Source organism: Rattus rattus, chromosome 3 (assembly GCF_011064425.1).
Source record: "Rattus rattus isolate New Zealand chromosome 3, Rrattus_CSIRO_v1, whole genome shotgun sequence".
NCBI lineage: Eukaryota > Metazoa > Chordata > Mammalia > Rodentia > Muridae > Rattus > Rattus rattus.
Window position 1 is genome coordinate 73,333,055 of NC_046156.1, and position 19,044 is coordinate 73,352,098.

Below are 19,044 nucleotides of genomic sequence, written 5' to 3' on the forward strand. Positions count from 1 at the left end.
TGGTGAGGGAGTCCCACTCAAACTGACTTCCAGTGAATTTAATATCATCTTACTATTATCATATTCCATCATATGTTATTATACATCATATCATAACACTTTCACATCATATTATCAAATAGTGTTGGAAAATGTTGCAACTTCTGATTTTAAACAATGAGTGAAGCAAGATAAAAGAAGGTATATAAGTTAAAGTCACGAAAAAGAATTTGAGAGAAATGAACACAAGACAACCAACGATGTTGTGTTGACCCAGGAGTGCTTCAGATGAAAGGTGAGAGGGAATAAAGGTTTAAACTGAAACTTGGCCTCTGAAAAACAAAATCCTGTTTGTCTGAAGACAAATCACAAACCTCGAACGTCAACCATAAAAGGATGTGCCATCTTAAGTTGAATTTGGGGAGGGAGACTATAGACTAAGGAAATCAGGAGTGATTTGAGCAATCACAGATGTTTGTCAAGCATCATTCTGGTTAGATCTCATCAACAGAGCATACAGCTCTGAAAGAGCTCTGAAAGAGAGCCAAGCTATCTCCTAAGCATATTCATGTTCCAGGCAGACGACTAAATGGAGTATTCAGTTAACTACACTGACACATAAGACAGCAGTTAGATTGAACTTATTACTGAACCAGAGTTAAATACGGATAGAATGTGTGTATATTTAGCTCAATGTACTCTCAGAATATTGTTAAATCAATATTAAAAGAATGACCTTCTTTTTAAATGCATGAAGACAAAAGGATAGAATGAGGTAGTTGGTCAGTATCAGTGGATTTTGCGAAATCCGAGTGTGTGATCCAAAGATTCACCACATACCCAGCTCAGTATGGGGACTTCTGTAAGTACTTTTGTTGTGCTGACAGCTCTACAGCTAGGTAATGTTATATCTGTAATTGACTGCTTGCCCGGGAGCAACAGAGAATAAGTAGTCTAAACCAATGCAGTTTATCCCCCAAGGTCTGGATATTAAAATATATGTGGTATGTTGCTCTTTAGGGTAAATTGCTTGGAATCTTAGATTCAAGAACTGAAGACACACTTTTGAAGTTGGTGTAATAGTGGTCTATGAGAACCAAGAGCAAGGAAATTAAAAACATAGTAAAATGATATCTCTGTATCCACTCATTAATGCACTCATTAATTCACTATGCATTCTTTATTATTGAGTCCCACAAAATTTCAGGGTCCTTTTAGGGTCCTGAGGTCAGAGCAGTAAAATAGATACCAGAAATCTTTGACTTAGAGGTTTACATCCTTAGTCAGGAGAAGATATAGGCTATGTAAGTGCATGGTTAAGTGCTGTGGGAAATGTAGAGTAGGGACCAGAGAACACAAGATAAAGACAAAAGATATAAAAATACTGGCAAGGGAAAGCCTTGCAGGATAATATTCCAGCAAATGTAATTTGGGAGGAGAGAAATGTAAAAAGGATCTTCAGGCAGAAGAAAAAGTAGGTCCAGGTAACCCTGTTACTTGGGCTTGATGAGTACATGAAAGGACAAAGAAATCTGTGAAATATGAAAAGGAGCCAAGGTGAGGAGGAATATATAACATCTCAATTAAAGGGGGGGGGAACAGATCTTATGGGCCTCACTTGGGACTGAAAGAACACAGATTTCCTCATGGAGCATGACCACAAAGAAGACTTTTGTACAGAGAATATAGATGACTTGATGAGGATCTGAACACTCACTGAGAAGGGAGAATATTGGCATCTAGACACAAAGCAAGAAAGCCAGCTTCTTCAGAGAAGCAGCTCAACTCAGCAGGGCCATTGTCTTGAAGTAAATAGGGAACAGAGAAGAAGCCAGACCATGTGTTACTAAAGCAAAAGAGCAATCAAGATTGACCACTGACTGCAAATTAGGTATGGAACAGACAGAGACAATAGAAACTATGAAGAAAACACAGGAAGTAGCTCACTTGTTCTGATACAGACTAATCAAGTAGGTTTGCAATAGGAGCAATAGCAATACATGGAGACCATCACATTTTAGCTGCTCATCACATAAGACAAAAAAAAGAGATCAAGAAGGCATAAATTGGCAAATAAGAAATAAAGGTATTACTATTTGCAGACGATATGATAGTATACATAAGCAACCCAACAATTCTACCAGAGAACTTCTTCAGCTTATAAAACAGCTTCAGTAAAGTGCCGGGATATAAATTTAACTCAAATAAACCAGAAGCCTTCCTTTATACAAATGATAAATAGGCTGAGAAGAAATTATGGAAGCAACTTCATTCACAATAGCCACAAATAATATAAAATACTTCGGTGTGACTAACCAAACAAGTGAAAGATCTTTATAATAACAACTTCAAGTCTCTCAAGAAAGAAATAGAAAATCTCAGAAAATGGGGAGAATGGAGAGATCTCCGATGCTCATGAATTGGCAGAATTAACGTAGTAAAAATGGCTATCCTACAAAAGGCAATCTACAGATTCAAGGCAATCAACATCAAAATCCCAACACAATTCTTCAAAGACATGGAAAGACTCAAATTCATCTGGAAAGAAAAAAAACAGAATAGAGAAAACAATTTTTTCTCTTTTGTTTTATTGGATATTTTTTATTTACATTTCAAATGTTATCCTCTTTCCCCAACTCAATCACCCCACCCTTCCTGCCTCCCTGCACTGGCATTCCCCTACACTGAGGGGGTCCAACCTTGGCAGGACCAAGAGATTCTCCTCCCTTTGGTGCCCAACAAAGCCATCCTCTACTACGTATGCAGCTGAAGTCATAGGTCAGTCCATGTGTACTCTTTGGATGGTGGTTTAGTCCCTGGGAGTTCTGGTTGTTTTGTATTGTTGTACTTATGGGGTTGCAAACCCCTTCAGCTCCTTCAATCCATTCCCTAATTCCTCCAATAGGGACCATGATCTCAGTTCAATGGTTGGCTGTGACCATTTGCCTCTGTGTTTTTGGCAGAGACCTTCAGGAGACAGCTATATAAGGCTTCTGTCAGTATGCACTTCTTGTCATCATCAATATTATCTGGGTTTGGTAGCTGTATGTTTATGGGCTGAATCTCTAGGTGAGGTAGTCTCTGGATGACCTTTCCTTCAGTCTCTGCTCCAAACTTTGTCTCAATATCTCCTCTTATGAATATTTTTCTTCCCCCTTTTGAAAAGGACTGAAGCATCCACACTTTGGTTGTCCTTCTTCTTGAGCTTCATGTAGTCTGTGGATTGTATCTTGGGTAATCCGAGCCATTGTGCTAATATCCATGTATCACTGAATGTGTGTTTATTTGTGATTGGGTTATCTCACTCAGTATGATATTTTCTAGTATCATTCATTTGCCTATGAATTTCATGAAGTCATTGTTTTTAATACCTGAGTAGTACTCAATTGTGTAGATGTACCACATTTTCTATATTCATTCCTCTGTTGTTGGACATCTGGGTTCTTTCTAGTTTCTGGCTAGTATAAATAAGGCTGCTATAAACATAATGGAGCATGTGTCCTTATTATATGTTGGTGCATCTTTTGGGTATTTTCCCAGGAGTGGTATAGCTGGGTCCTCTGGTAGTACTTCATGTTAAAAGTCATGGAAAGATCAGGGATTCAAGGCCCACACCTAAACGTAGAAAAGGAATATACAGCAAACCAGTAGCCAACATCAAACTAAATGGAGAGAAACTTGAAGCAATCCTACTAAAATCAGGCACTAGATAAGGCTGCCAATTCTCTCCCTCCTTATTCAATATAGTACTCGAAGTTCTAGTCAGATCAATCAAATAACAAAAGGAGGTCAAAGAGATACAAATTAGAAAAAAGAAATCAAAATATCACTTTTTGCAGGTGATATGATACTATATTTAACTGACCCCAAAAGTTCCACCAGAGAACTACTAAGCCTGATAAACAATTTCAGCAAAGTGACTGGGTATAAAATTAACTCAAACAAATCAGTAGCCTTCCTCTACTCAAAGGAAATAGGCTGAGAAAAAAATAGGGAAATGACACTCTTCACAATAGTCACAAATAACATAAAATAACTCTGTGTGATTCTAACCAAGCAAAGGAAAGATCTGTATGATAAGAACTTCAAGTCTCTGAAGAAATAAATTGAAGATCTCTGAAGATGGAAAGATCTCCCATGCTCATGGATTGGCAGGATTAATATAGTAAAAATGGTCATCTTGCTGAAAGCAATATACCGATTCAGTGTGATCCCCATCAAAATTCCAACTCAATTCTTCATTGAATTAGAAAGAGTGATTTGCAAATTCATTTGGAATCACAAAAAAAAAAAAAAACCAGGCAGTGAGAACTCTCCTCAACAATAAAAGAACTGGGGAAATCACCATCCCTGACCTCAAACTGTATTACAGAACAATAGTGATAAAAACGGTATGGTATTGGTACAGAGACAGACAGGTTGATCAATGGAATAGAATTGAAGACCCAGAAATAAAACCACACACTTAAGCACACTTGATCTTTGACAAAGAAGCCAAAAATACACAATAGAGAAAAGCAAGCATCTTCAATAAATGGCGCTGTTCTAACTTGATGTCTGTATGTAGAGAAATCAAAACAGACCCACTGTTGTCATCATACACAAAGCTCAAGTCCAAGTGCATCAAGGACCTCAACATAAAAACAGATACACAGAATCTAATAGAAAAGAAAATGAGAAAGAGCCTTGAACTCATTGGCACAGGCAGAAATTTACTAAACAATATTCCAATGACTCATGCTCTAAGGTCAAGAATTGACAAATGGGACCTCATGAAACTAGAAAGCTTTTGTAAGGCAAACGACAAAGTCAATAAGACAAATTGGCATCCTACAGTTTTGGAAAAACTTTTCACTAAACCCCATATCTGATAGAAGCCTAATATTCAAAATACATAAAGCACTCAAGAAGATAACCACCAAAAAACTAAACAACCCAATCAAAAAATGGGGTATAGAAGTAAACCAAGAATTCACAACAGAGGAATCTCAAATGGCTGAGAAGTTCCTAAAGAAATGTTCAAAGTCCTTAGTGATCAGAGAAATGCAAATCAAAACAACCCTGATATTCCACTTTACACCACTCACAATGGCTAAGATCAAAACCTCAGGTGACAACACATGTTGTCCAGGATGTGGAGAAAGAGGAATACTCCTCCATTTCTGGTGGGATTGCAACCATTCTGGATATCAATTTGGAGGTTCCTCAGAAAATTAGAAATAGACCTACCTACAGACCCAGCAATACCACTCTTGGGAATATACCCAAAAGATGTCCTACCATCAACAGGGGCACATATTCCACAGTATTCACAGGGAACGTATTTGTGATAGCCAGAGGCTGGAAACAACCCAGATGTCGCTCAACAAAAGAATTGATACAGAAAATGTGGTTCATTTACACAATGGAATACTACTATAAAGAACGAGGATATCCTGAGTTTTGCAGGCAAATGGATGGAACTAGAAAATATCATCCTGAATGAGGTAACTCAGACCCAAAAGGACATGCATGGTATGTTCTCACTAATAAGTGGATATTAGCCAAAAAACAAACAAACAAACAAACAAAAAAACCCAGAATACCCAAGATATAGTTCATAGAACTCAAAAAGTTCAACAAGCTAAAGGGCCCAAGTGAGGACGCCTCAGTCCCACTTGGGAGGAAGAAGAATGCAACCACAAGGGGGAAGGAAGGAAGGGACAGAAGAGAAAAAGGGGATGGGGTAGGGGAGAAGGGAACATGATCTGGTATTGGATGGGGGAAATGGACTGAAGCCCTGAGGGCCAGCAGAAAGAATAGAAACAGGCAAACTCAGGAGGAAAGAGGTTGGGAGGACCCTCCAGAATATACCAGAGACCTGGGAAGTGAAGGACTCTAAGGACTCAAAGGGGGGGACCCTAGATGGAAGGCCCTACAGTGTGGAGAGGGAACTTGTTGAGCCCACCTCCAGCAGAAAGACAGGACATCGAGTGAGGGATGGGGTTGCTCTCCCACAGCCAAAGCTCTGACCCATAATTCTTCCTGTCTGAAAGAAATACAGAAATAGAAATGGAGAAGAACCTGAGGAAAAGAAGGTCCAGAGACAGGCCCAAAGGGGGATCCAGCTCAAGGGGAGGCCCCAAGACCTAACACCATTACTGAGGCTATGGAGCACTCACAAAAAGGGGCCTATCATGACTGCCCTCCAAAAGACCCAACAAGCAGTTGAAAGAGTCAGATGCGGATATGTGTACCCAACCAATGAACAGAAGCTGCTGAACCCTCTGGCTGAATTAGGGAAAAGCTGGAGGAAGCTGAGGAGGAGGGCAACCCTGCAGGAGGACCAGCAGTCTCAATTAACCTGGCTCCCCGAGATCTCTCAGACACTGGATCACCAACCAGGCAGTATAAAGCTGAGATAAGGCCTACAACAGCAGAGCACTCTCGGATCTGGGTTTGGTCAGAGAAGATGCACCTAACCCTCAAGAGACTGGAGGACCCAGGAAGTTTAGAAGTCTGGTAGAGTGGGCAGGGTGGCAACCTCCTTGTAGAGATACAGAAGAAGGGCAGAGGAGGTATGGGATATGGAACTGTTGAAGAGGTGAACCCGGAAGGGAACAAAATCTGGAGTATAAAAATAAATAAATAAAAATTAAAAAAAAAACTAATCTAGGCCATAGATCAAATGGGCAGTTGGCTAAGTGGGTCTGGAGTTCAGGGTGGCGATTTGGCTAGAAATGCAAATTGGAAGTTACCATGACGTGCATAGAATTTATACCTGTAAGAATAGATGAGAGCATTGAGGAAATGAAGGTAGGGAGTGAGGATCAAAGAATCCTGACCCTGACCGTATTACACTTTACAAAGTTAAAGTTAGTGGAGACTAATCACAGTCAGAATAACTTGCATATCTCTGGCCCAGTAGCTGTACAGAGAAAACCTAATTCAATGTATTGCCTGCATTGAATGGGCAATTGGCAATATTCAAAAAGTAGACAATTAGTAATATTCAATCAGCAAATGGTTCCAATGTACCAGGAAGGAAATCATATTGATAAAGAGAGATGCAATTTTCTGGGTTTCCAGACTCTGCAGAGAATGGTTATTTCATGCTCTGTGTTTTTATGTCTCTCGTGGATCCTTAGTTAGTATCTCAGACACTTTTATTGGCCTTTTATTTCCTATTTAAAACATTACCCTGACGACAAATTACTTTGCTTGCTCTATGCAAAATCCCTTTTATTTTCTGCTATCCTGCCTAAATCTTTCATGCAGATACAAGCCCAAGACTATACTGTCTCTTTTCCCATCCAGGCTGCAGTAAGGATTCAACCAGAGAAAATTCACAAACAGACTAAGCAAAATTTCTGGAAAATTTAAAGCAATGTCATGTAAACTTTAGTTGCGGGTCAGAGTTCATGTCACCCAAAATTCATATGGAGCTAGGACAGACCAAATCAGAGTAAACTGTGGGTTTACACAATTGTAAATTCCTTCATGAGCAGACAAACTGAGACAAAAGAGAGTGCAGACACTCAGACAGAACCAGGGGGACAGACAACAGATCTGTAGTGAGGCGAAGACTTTACTTTCTGCCTCAGCACCACAGGGCCAACTGCACTTTGTAGGTATTTACATTTCTCTTTTCATTCTTTCTGTGGTCTCTGAAGCTGTTGCTGCTGGTTTCAATTATAGCCTTCATTAGCCCAAGAGTCGGTAAGGAGCTTGGTGAGTTGGCACTTAGGTTTCTGCATTTGGAAAGGTACAGTAATGTCCCACAGTAACACTTAAAGTTATTGTCTTTGGAGTACCTGCAATGCGTGTCAAGCGCATACAAGCGTTCCCTCATTTAATCTCGCCACATCCCCACGGAGCAGGTATTATTAGCTTCATTTTCCTACGATGACTAGAGAGGTTTAATGAATCCCCAGGTCACCAGCCAATAACCAGCGGGGCCCACGAGGCCCTTCCGCTCTGTCATCCACCTAAGTTCTCTCCAACTTTCTGCACTAATGTTTCCAGCCTGAGAACATAACAACAGCAAGGCATATTGGAGTGAGGAATTCCTAAAGTTTATGGGATACCCAGGGAGGGGGGCTGTGTTCAACTGCAGAGCAGTGATCTGCATACTGGAAAATGAAAGACTAGGAAGATGGCAAGCTATCACACCACAGGGTGCCATGAAAGCCAAATAGGTAAGCTTTTGCCTTAGAATGAGTGATATTTCACCCAGCGACTTCAAGTTATTAAAAAGAAAATTGGCGCTATTAAAGCAAAATTGTCAAGTAGCAAATTGTTACAGTGAACAAAATATCTTCCCAGCAGGACCTGGTTTCTTTGAGTCAATGTTGATATCTTTATCCTTTACTTTGTCCTAAGATTTTAAAATGGATGGAACTTGAAATATGTATTAAATTCTTAATGGTATTTTTCAAATACAAACTAAGCAAAAAAAGTATTAATTTTCTGGCTAAACATGAACCCAAACCCCATACTTGGTATTTACACCACCCACCCAGCTTTTCCACCCGAGCCTACAAATTATATTTGATTCTTGCTTTCTCTTTCTATCTTTCTTATACAGACAAGAATCAAAATTAACCCCACCTCCTAAAAGTAATATAAGCCACCCTATCTGCTGTCTTTATGTGCCCCATACATGCTTGTTCCTTCTTTAGGGATTGTACCCTGTCTCTACATCCTGGATGATTGCTTTTGTGTGGTGTTTTGTTGTGTTTTGTTTTGTCTGTACCCACTCTTTCGTATCCAGTAGGTGTTTGTTCAGATAATACCTCAGCAAACAATGCCCTGTAAACTAGCCAACCCCATGAAACCCCAGAAACTGTCTTGGCTTTCTTGTCTGTTCTAAGCATCATGATAAGCGCTTGACCTTTTATCAATTGACGGTGCATGCTGTCCTTGTCAACACTGAAAAAGGCGTCCAGTGTGGGTAAAAAATAAACACAAAAGAAATTTTTGAGATCAAAAGAAAAGCACTAACAAATTTTAGACTCAAAAAAAAAAGCCTAGTCCTTTCTCCCTACAAGGGAAGAAGCAGGTACATAATGCAAATATTTCTATAGTGTGTGACACAGAAGAGTTTGCATAATGCTGTCATCACTTTTACATATTTTGAAGGCTAAAGCTACCCAAACATGAGCACCGTGATTTGGAGTTTTATTTGGACATGGACCCTGCCAGCATTTGTGGCATCCATTAGAGAAAGTCACGGGGAAAAATTGATGACAGATTTTAGAAGTTCATGCAAAATGAAGAGGTTCACACTGTTAGTGGCAAACTCAGGAGTTTGCCCTTTACAAAGGGGGAATTCTAGAAGTAGCTCTACATGTTGACCCAGCTCCCCTGGAGAATCTTGCAATGAGGCAAAGAGGGGAGTCATGCAGCGGCCAAGGAAGTGTTCCCATTACTCACGCAAATCAACACTTTTGAAATGAACAGATTTACTTATGCATGAGTGCTGAGTCACCCCATAAAACTCAATTAAAGAAAAGTACTTAAAGGGGGTAAGGGAGGAGGAACAGAGAACAGAGTTGCTTTTGTGGGTCCAAGCTATCAAATCCTAGCATCACAGCTTCTTGTACCTGCATCCTGTTCACTCTCTCTACTTCAATTCTCTCACCTCTGTAGTACTCCTTTAAGTACTTGGCCCAGTTACCTTCCCAAGCCTGAGAGGATGGGGCCACTCCTATGCACATATGAACAATGTTAATTGATTCACGGAGTTATTAAAAACAATTAAAAAGGAAGACATAAATTTGGGAGAAAGACTGTGAGGGATAATGGGGAGTTGGAAGAAAACCGTGGTGGTACATTTATGATGAAAATACAATGCAGAATGTGGGAAATTTTCAGTGGATAGAAATATTACTTGAAAAAATTTTAGATGCAATTGTTGGCTCATCAGTTCTCGTTTCTTGTCAACATGAAGACACTGCCTAGACTACAAGAGCATGAAGATTCATTTCAAACTAACGGGAAAACCGTAAAGCACTATTTTACTTACAGAGGCAGTCTACTTAATAAACTTGAAATCCTGCCTGCCTGGGCTGCAGATGTGCATCCAGTACTGCAGAGATGCCATATGTCAGCTTCTATTCTGGGTTCTTGGATAACCCAATACAGAGTCAAATAGCGAAAGCTAGCATAAAGCCAATACGGCTAGTATCTCATTTCCCAAGAGACACTGCAGACCGTATCCTAGTCATTCAGCATTAGCAATGGGAGTGAAGAAAGAAAGCTTCCAGGATATTTCACGACAAAACTGTACACATCCAGATTGGTAAAACAGATTCCTCTGATCCCTTATGTATGCAGCATACACAAGATGCATGAAGGAATTAAGTGTCAGGGATGATGTGGAGATAAATCTAAGCTGCTTTACAAGTAGTATCTGCCTGGAGCCAAAGACTACAGTAAGCTTCATACAATGGTGCTAAAACAGATCCATCCAGCATGGGCAACCTACTGACAACAAATCGATGTGTTTTTAGATTCGAGTCCGACAAAGCTTCAAACCAAACAGAGGATAATATTTCTCTGAAACAATTCTATGCAGCAGGGCAAAAGATCTCTATCAAGCTTTTATTTCTAAATACTATTCATATTCTGCCTCTTTGCCAAGCGCTGACACTCTGCAGATGCCTTCTGATACAATCTCAATAGGCTCGAAATAGCTTGCATTTACTTGTGGTATTGCCCCAAATCGATACTGCACAGCTCGTGAAAAGCACTTCATGCAACTGCAGAAACTAACACAGGTTTTAAAGATCCTTGATCTAGTTTTCATTTATTTATTCCTTATGTGAAAAAATGGTATTCAAAAACTCATGCACATAATTATATTAAAGATGGGGCTTGGTTGTATTAGTTTTGCTAACAGGAAGAACTTTATGCTAAACATAAGCATTTGCAGTTCAGTCACGTATATTCCCATAGTGTCTGGAAATGGGTTATTGTAACTAACATTCTGTTTCATTTTCTGACAATGAATTTGAGCAGGATCTTATGAAAAAAAAATGCCCTTGCTAAGAATGAGGGACAAGGAACCTGGCACTATTTGTTAAGTTTGAAAGGCTTGCACTGTGTAGAAGAAAATATCAAGTATATTATTAGTAGCAATATATGTAGAAGTTCACAGAAAATCAATATTTTTCTGCAATGCACCCTCTAAAAAACAAATAACTAATTTTAACTGCTATTTTTTTAAGGTCTGGGGACTTAATCCAGTTCTTCTTATATGCTAAGAAAGTATTTAAGGTCTGGAGACCTAACCCAGTACTTCTTATATGCTAAGAAAGTATTTTACTACTGAACAATAACCCAAAGCCAAAAACTGTTGTTTCACGTATCATGGAGAGGGTGTCCTAAGTGTTCAGTCTTATAAATAAATAGAGGTAGGGCTGGATAGGCAGTTCTAGAACTGAGCATATATTCCTGTTTGGTGATACAGTCTACTGATCTTATAAAACTAATTTTATCTAATACTTGAAAGACACTACTTTTGTCAAAAGCATTATGGTGCAGGTGGAAGTAATTAATACACATGATACAGTTGCATGAAATCTAGGGTTGTAGTATGAAATATGCATTATAGCACCAACTAAATACACTAGGCATGAAAAGCCAAGACATATACCTTGAGCATAATAGAGAAAGGATTGCCAATAGAAAGAGAAATAACCCCAACCTGTCCTGAAGCAAATATCCTATGAGTTTTTAAAGGTGTAGGGGTAGAGCTATAAATACAAGGCTGGAGGGAGAAGGGCACACTTCTTTCCCTTGCTAGCCAGTGCCTTTTGGCTATTCTGGTTGCCTTCCTGGGCAGAGGATAAATCTTAGGAAGGAAGCTAAACAAAGAAACTCTAAAGTCGTGGATCTCTGTTTCAGCTCCTTCCCTTCCATAGACTTCCCTGAGTTATCCTTAAACTTGGTTTCTATTCATCATACTCCTATTCTTGGCATCTTCTGCCACAAATTTCAAGTTGATAAACTTGCTGTGGTGTGTTGTTGGCTTTCCTGCATAGATTTACTCTCTCAACACCTTGAATTCTGGCAACTTTCAAAAATTCTGTTCCAACTTTTTATGAGCACCAAATTCTACCTGCCTTCAGTAAAGCTACAGATCTCAGAAGGATTTTGACCTTAAGAGAATATTTATAATAACATCTGTTCCACAGAACTCTTTTCAAGCAAAGGATCCTAAACTAAGTGATTTATGCAAAAAGAAAGTTTACTAGAAGTTTATTGGGATTCCACAGGTCAACAGGATATAATGAAGCCTCCATAGAAGTTAAGACCTACACACCACAACTGAAACAAAAACCATGACTTTGTGGCAAAAAGAATCTAATCAATGTAACTTCCTCTATAGGCAAAGACCTTTCTAAGTCCTCTTCTTCCTAGGTTTAACATTAGCTTTCTCTAGTTTCAGGCATTTAACTTCAAGAATACAGCGCCAACGAAACATACCCAAAGGTAGAGAAATCAGCAAGTCTACAAACAGTTTGGGTGATCCAGAGTAAGCTGAGAGGAGCAAGCTAACCGTAACCATAGCAATAAACCATTAGGCTTTTCAGAATGAAGGCTGACTGCAGACTGCAGCTAGCACCCACGCAGGCTGACCTCAGGCTGTACCTACCACCCACAGAGGCCGACCCTAGGTTGCACCTAGCACCCTTAGAGGCTGGCCTCAAACTTCGCCTAGTACTCCTATGTTCTTACATAGTCTTCATGAGCTGCTGCTGCTTGTCAAATACAACTTCTACTGAGGTTCCAGAAGCTTCCATAACTCCCCCAGTTCATACACATGCAAGTGATTCAACTTCTTATGACACTAAGAACAGATTGTCTTAGAGGTACATTTTTTCAAGATTAAATGTTAATATGTATGACTGAATTAGACATTTGCTTGAAAGAATGGTCGAGGTTAGGCAGTTACATACACCTTTCCTATTAAATCCTTCCAAATTTCATGAGGTTGCTAAACATCTTAGAAATTAAGTGAAGCTTAAAGGTTGAAAGTACATTTATGATTTTGATATCAACAGTATTTGAACTGCCTTGTATGTCTCTGGGGAAAACATTTCCTGTATAATAGGGCAAAAGAAATTTATAGGGATAATAGTCAGATGTGGTGTCATATGCCTTTAATCCCAATACTTGGAAGACTGAGATGACAGATTTCTGAGTTGAGGCTATATTGGTCTGCATAGTAAGTTTCTGACCAACCAGGGCTATGCAAAGAGGCCCTGACTCAAAAATACAAGAGAAATAAAAACTAAATCATAGCTTCTGCTCTTATCTGAAACAAGAACTTACTTGGAAATCCAAATTGAGCAACACAGATCAGGGCAGACAGCTGATATCCATTAATCCAAATACCCATTCAGCCTTTCTTTTGCATGCCAAGCAGGTATTCTAAACCTAGTATGTCCCACATAAAACTTCATTTCTACTCTCATACCTTTTACCCTAATAACTTTCCCATTTCAGCATAAGAAAGACACCACCCCCATTCAGCCAGTATCACCACTAAATATGTATGACTATTTTCAATTTTGATTTTGCGATTATCTTTTCAAAACAGTTACTTGTGAGTGCCTTGACTTTTTCCTTATATGTTTATTATTTTATTCCAGTTCTTAATGCCTGACACAGGACGCGAGTAAATAGGGCAGCTCCTCTGCTAATGAAGGCCATAGCTGAGTGCTGGGATTGTACAGTTGAGAGGCTGGAAAACAACCTAGGGGAACAAAGGCGTCAAAGGACAGAGCAGAAGCCACGCCCATGCAGTCCGAGCTTGCGCCTGCCTACTAACAACGTGGAAAGGAAATGGGGGAAATGTAAATTGCACAATCTGAACTTCCTACTGAGGCTCTGAATCTTTCCTCATTCCTACTTGTGTCTGTTGGAACTCGTTCTCTCACAGGCCTGGGGCTGGCCAGCCACGGTGGTGGGGCTGTTTCCCAATAGCAGATTAGAAGCATGTGCCATTATATATGGCATTTATGTAGGTTCTGGGGATCAAACTTAGATCTTAATGCTTTCATGGAAAGTGAACTATCTGCCCAGCACTCCCAAGGCCAGGAAGTCACAGAACCCCCAGACAGTGGTGTGGGAGCTCAAGTTCCAAGAGACAAAGAATGAACATGAATATGCAGCAGGATTACCTGTATAACCCTAAGAACATGTCTCACAGGACAAGCATGCCGACATCTAACAAGAAGCTAATGCATTTGCTTTAAATCATGTAGGACTGTAGGAGTTATAAAGGCTTATCATGTCACCTCTTTATGTAAGGAGACATCTCTTTATGCTCACATATTTTTTTGTGAAAACTTTTCTTGCTGTCATAGTTCGCTTCAAGTGTTAGCATGCCATGCTTGGGAAGACAAAATCTCAGTTGAGGAATTACCCCCACTAGATGAACCTATGGACACACATGTCTGTGGGACATTTTCTTGATTCCTAATTGGTGAAAAAATGAGCATGGTAAAGAGTACCACTCTTGGCAATTGGGACTGAGACATATAAGAAATATAGCTGAAATTCTGGAGATGCTCAGTTGGAAGAGTATTAGACTTAAAAACTGTAGAAGAGCATGAACCTTCCAGCAAGCCAGTAAGCAGCATCTCTCTGTAGTCTCTGCGTCAGTTCCTGCTTCCAGTTTTCTATCTGGAGTTCTTGCCCGAGCTTCCCTGGATGATTAGCTATAGTCTATAACCTGACATAAACCTGTCAACGAGGGGTGCAGAGGGTACCTGAAAGAGAATGGGGACAAGAGACACAAAGAAGGTGCCAAGACAAGTCTGACCTAGGCGACAATTTTATTTTTTCCCAAGGCTTAATTTATACCGTAACAGGGGTAACAGACAGAGGGGGGAAGCGTGAAACATTTACACAGGCCAAGGACTCAGTATTTGAGTCCTGACTAGCTGACCACACAACAGGATGTTGGTTTTTCTGAAAGGTTACAGGTTTGTCATATCTATTAGTCAGCAGGATGTTGGTTTTTTCAAAAGGTTACAGGTCATATGATTGGGCATCTTGACGTCAGATGTATTTCTCAGCAAGGTCAGAACTTTATCATATCATTATTCATCCTGACCACCAGATTTGTATTAGTCTTCTGCAGCTGGCTGGGGATTTTCCATGAACCCAGTCATACTTAACTCTAACCATAATATTAACATCAATAGTGGAGGGTTTCAAGGGCATCGCTCCCAACTGAACCCTTCAAGGCTCTATTGGTACATTTGTATGTGGAAATGAAATCTTTGCTTTACTGGGACAATGGACGCTCATTACCTGGAGCTGAATACTCCGCTGTGATTCAAAAAGAGATTAACAGTGTTTGGAAATATCTATTAGGGTCAGCACACAGAAAATGAAGTTCAACAGAGACCAATGCTAGACTTGCAGCAGAACTTGGACTCCTCTATGTAGTACTGGTTTGAGCAACATGAAAGCAGCAGCATTGAAAGGGGGTCAAGAAAAGAAGCTGAGGCTTCGCATCATCCATCAGAGTCAGAGCCCTTGAAGAAAGGCCAGGAAGTCATTGATGCTGCTCCAGTTCCAGGATTTTGAAGATGCCAAGACTTTGAGATGATCTCCAAGGACCACAGCAGGTGACGAGCCTACTAGACAAGCTGGATGTGTGCTCCAGACATCTGAGCTGCACGAATGGGCTTTTGGAGCACAGAATATCATGAGTGAATCAGAAATGTAGGGCACTGAGCTGTTGATACTGTTGGATATTGATTTTGTTTTGATTGTATTGTAGCATCATCCTTACTCTTCTCTTTTAGAATGAGTAAGTGTATGCCTTGGTATTGATTTTACAGGAGCCCACATTTAAGGGATTGTATTAGTTTAAAGATACATTGGACTTTCAAAGCACTGGACATTTTACAGATGATCGAATTTAAAAACTCTTACTATCTGTTGTGTTATTGTATCAACATAATACCTTGGAGGCAAGGAAGAAATGAAAGGTTATTCTTTAAAGTGAGGTGTTTGTATGACAGTTGACAAGGGGTGGAGTGTCATTGTTTCAGTTAACTTGGTATGCCTTAAAAGAAATTGTGCAAGTTCTTCTATCAGATGGGCCTGCGTGCACACCTTTGAGACATTGTATTGTTAAATAATTCAGATGGGCACAACTCACCTCACACACCTGGGGCAGGTGGGCTGGAACTGTAAAATGAAACAAGCTGTGGGCCCTACAGGGTCTCTGCCTCAGTTCCTGCCTTGAACTCCTGCCCTGACTTCCCTCAGTGATAAACAGTAAAATGTAAGCTTAAATAATATCCCCACCCTGAGATTCTCTTGGTCATCATGTTTATTACAGCAAGAGAAAGCAAAGTAGAGTCAAGTAAAATACTAAATGGGAAATGCCCCATTTTATGTCATATGTTTGTACTTCCTTGGATATCAGTTTCCTTGTATGGACGTCTCTAAATTTGTCACCCAGTGTGTGAGTCTTTTGGGGGGGGGGATATTTTCTTTATTTACATTTCAAATGTTATCCCCTTTCCCAGTTTCCCCTCTGGAAACTCCCTATCCCATCCCCCCTCCCCACTGCTTCCATGAGGATTCTCCCACACACACCCATTCCTGCCCCCGACCCTGGCATTTCCCTGCACTGGAGCATTAAGCCTTCACAGGACCAAGGGCCTCTCCTACCATTGATGCCCAACAAGGCCATCCTCTGCTACATATGTGGCTGGAGCCTTGGGTCGCTCCAGTGACCTCTTTGGTTGGTGGTTTAGTCCTGAGAGCTCTGGGGTGTTTGGTTGGTTGATATTGCTCTTCCTGTGGGGCTGCAAACCCCTTCACCTTCTTCAATCCTTTCTCTAATTCCTTCGTTGGGGACCCTGTGATCAGTTCAATAGTTGGCTGCAATCATTTGCCTCTGTATTTGTCATGCTCTGGCAGACTCTCCCAGGAGACAGCAATATCAGGCTCCTATCAGCATGCACTTCTTGGCACCTGCAATAGTGTCTGGGTTTGGTATCTGTATATGGGATATATTGGTGCCTTAATAGGCAAACACACTCTCAGGAATTTCAGTTGACACAAAAATAGATGCTTTCTGGAGCACCGTATCAAAAGTAACCCAGGATTGTTGAGAAAAGGAGATGTAAGGAAGGTGTTGCTTTTCTGAGTATCTGTGGTAAATACACTGTGTGTTCTTCACAGCACGCCCTGCATCCCTCAGCTCCTCTTTCATGTGCTTCTTCCAGGTGAACAATGGTACAGAGCTTTCTTATATCACATCACTCTCAACTCCTCCTTCACCTCTCACCTTCAAAGACCCCAAGGGCACAGCAACACCACTAATCTCCGAAAGATTATCTCGATTTAAACTCATCATCAGCCATCCTTCCATGCACAGTATTAATTTCCCTTCATCATTTAAAAATTATTTCTCAAGTTCCACAGACTTTAATGCAGGTATCTTTTCCTCTAAAGTCTCTATCACATTGCCCATAACACTTGCAACTGTTTTCTACCTTCTAGGATATTGCTTGCTCTAGAGACATCAACTTACATCCATTTCTCATAATATCCAACATTTATTAAATGGTGTTAGATGATAATCAAAGTGCCAGACATACATATTATGAATAGTTTCATATTTATTTTTCACTTTTATGTTTATGATAGTTTGCATGCAATACATATATGTTATTGGGTATATGCTGGCTGCCCATGGAACCATAAAGAGGATCCAGAGTTCCTGGAATAGGAATTACATTGAGTTATGAGCTCCCATGTGGGTACTAGGAACCAAACCCAGCACATGCTCTTAAAGCTTTAGCCATCTTTCCAATGCAGCATTATGATTTTGGTAACACTACAGGAAAGTGTGGAAGGAGTAAAAGAGGAGACTGGAATTTTCTGTTAATTTTTCTGTATTTAATCCTTCCCCTTTCCTACTCCGTCTAAGAGTTCATTTACTCTTCTTCTCAGGCTTCAGGATTTGGTGCCAAAAGAAAACATAAGTTCTTCTTGGAAAGAATTTATGTAATACAATATCCTACTCCACAAAATCCATACTGTATCTGCTGTTAACTGCTCTCTGGAATCCAATGTTAAGAGAATAGGTTTTTACTCCTATATCTTGATAGAGAAATTTCCAGTTTTCTAGTATTCTTCATCCAGAGCAAGGAGGAGAGCCTTTCTATGGGATGCTCTGTTTCTGTTTTTATTCTGGGTTTTTACTGATGTTTTGAAAGACATAGATAGCTAATACCAAGACATAAATATAAATATATATCTTTTTGTTGAGCTTGCCACCAATTCCTCTTTCCCAAGGCTCTATCCTGCCTTCCTTTCTGTCATTTCCTTCTTTCTTCTCTGCATTTTGGTTTCTCTTCCCTCATTCTATCCCTCCATCATCAATGGAAAATTTATCAAAGACATCCATATATTCAAAAAACGTCATGTACTCTACATATTTGTTTGCTAAAACCTTATGGAGATTAACATGCTTTGCTTAGAAATAGTTTTAATAGTCACTAGACAGGAAAGGAAAGAAATATTTTTATACATCTGCAGTAGTAAGGTTGTTTTAAATTAGAACTTGCATACATAGCTAGTGTTCCAGTTAAAAGGACATGGAAGAATACATATTTTTGTAGTAAAGTTTAAATTTAAAAATGTATATTTATGATATATTACTTATAATCCACATTGAATGAAAGAATTGAAAGCAAGATATAAACCACTTGTCAGTTTTTTTCTGGTAACACAATGTAATTGTCACAAAGGAACCAGGGACCATCTTTAACTCCTTTCCACTGTGATCAAGCACACATTTCAGAACGTGTTTTTCAGCTATTAATGATAATTATTATCAGTGATGGATATTATCTACAGTATGAAAGATGTGCATTGGCAAAGTTGCTAAGTGTGTACATCAACAGAACTTTGAAGACCAAGCAGGTGACAAAGGTTTCACATTATTTGTTTACACAAGTTTGAATTGTCGTTATAGAACAAAAAGTAACCTTTTGGAAAGTTATAAAAATATATATAATATGTGACTCCTATACTTTA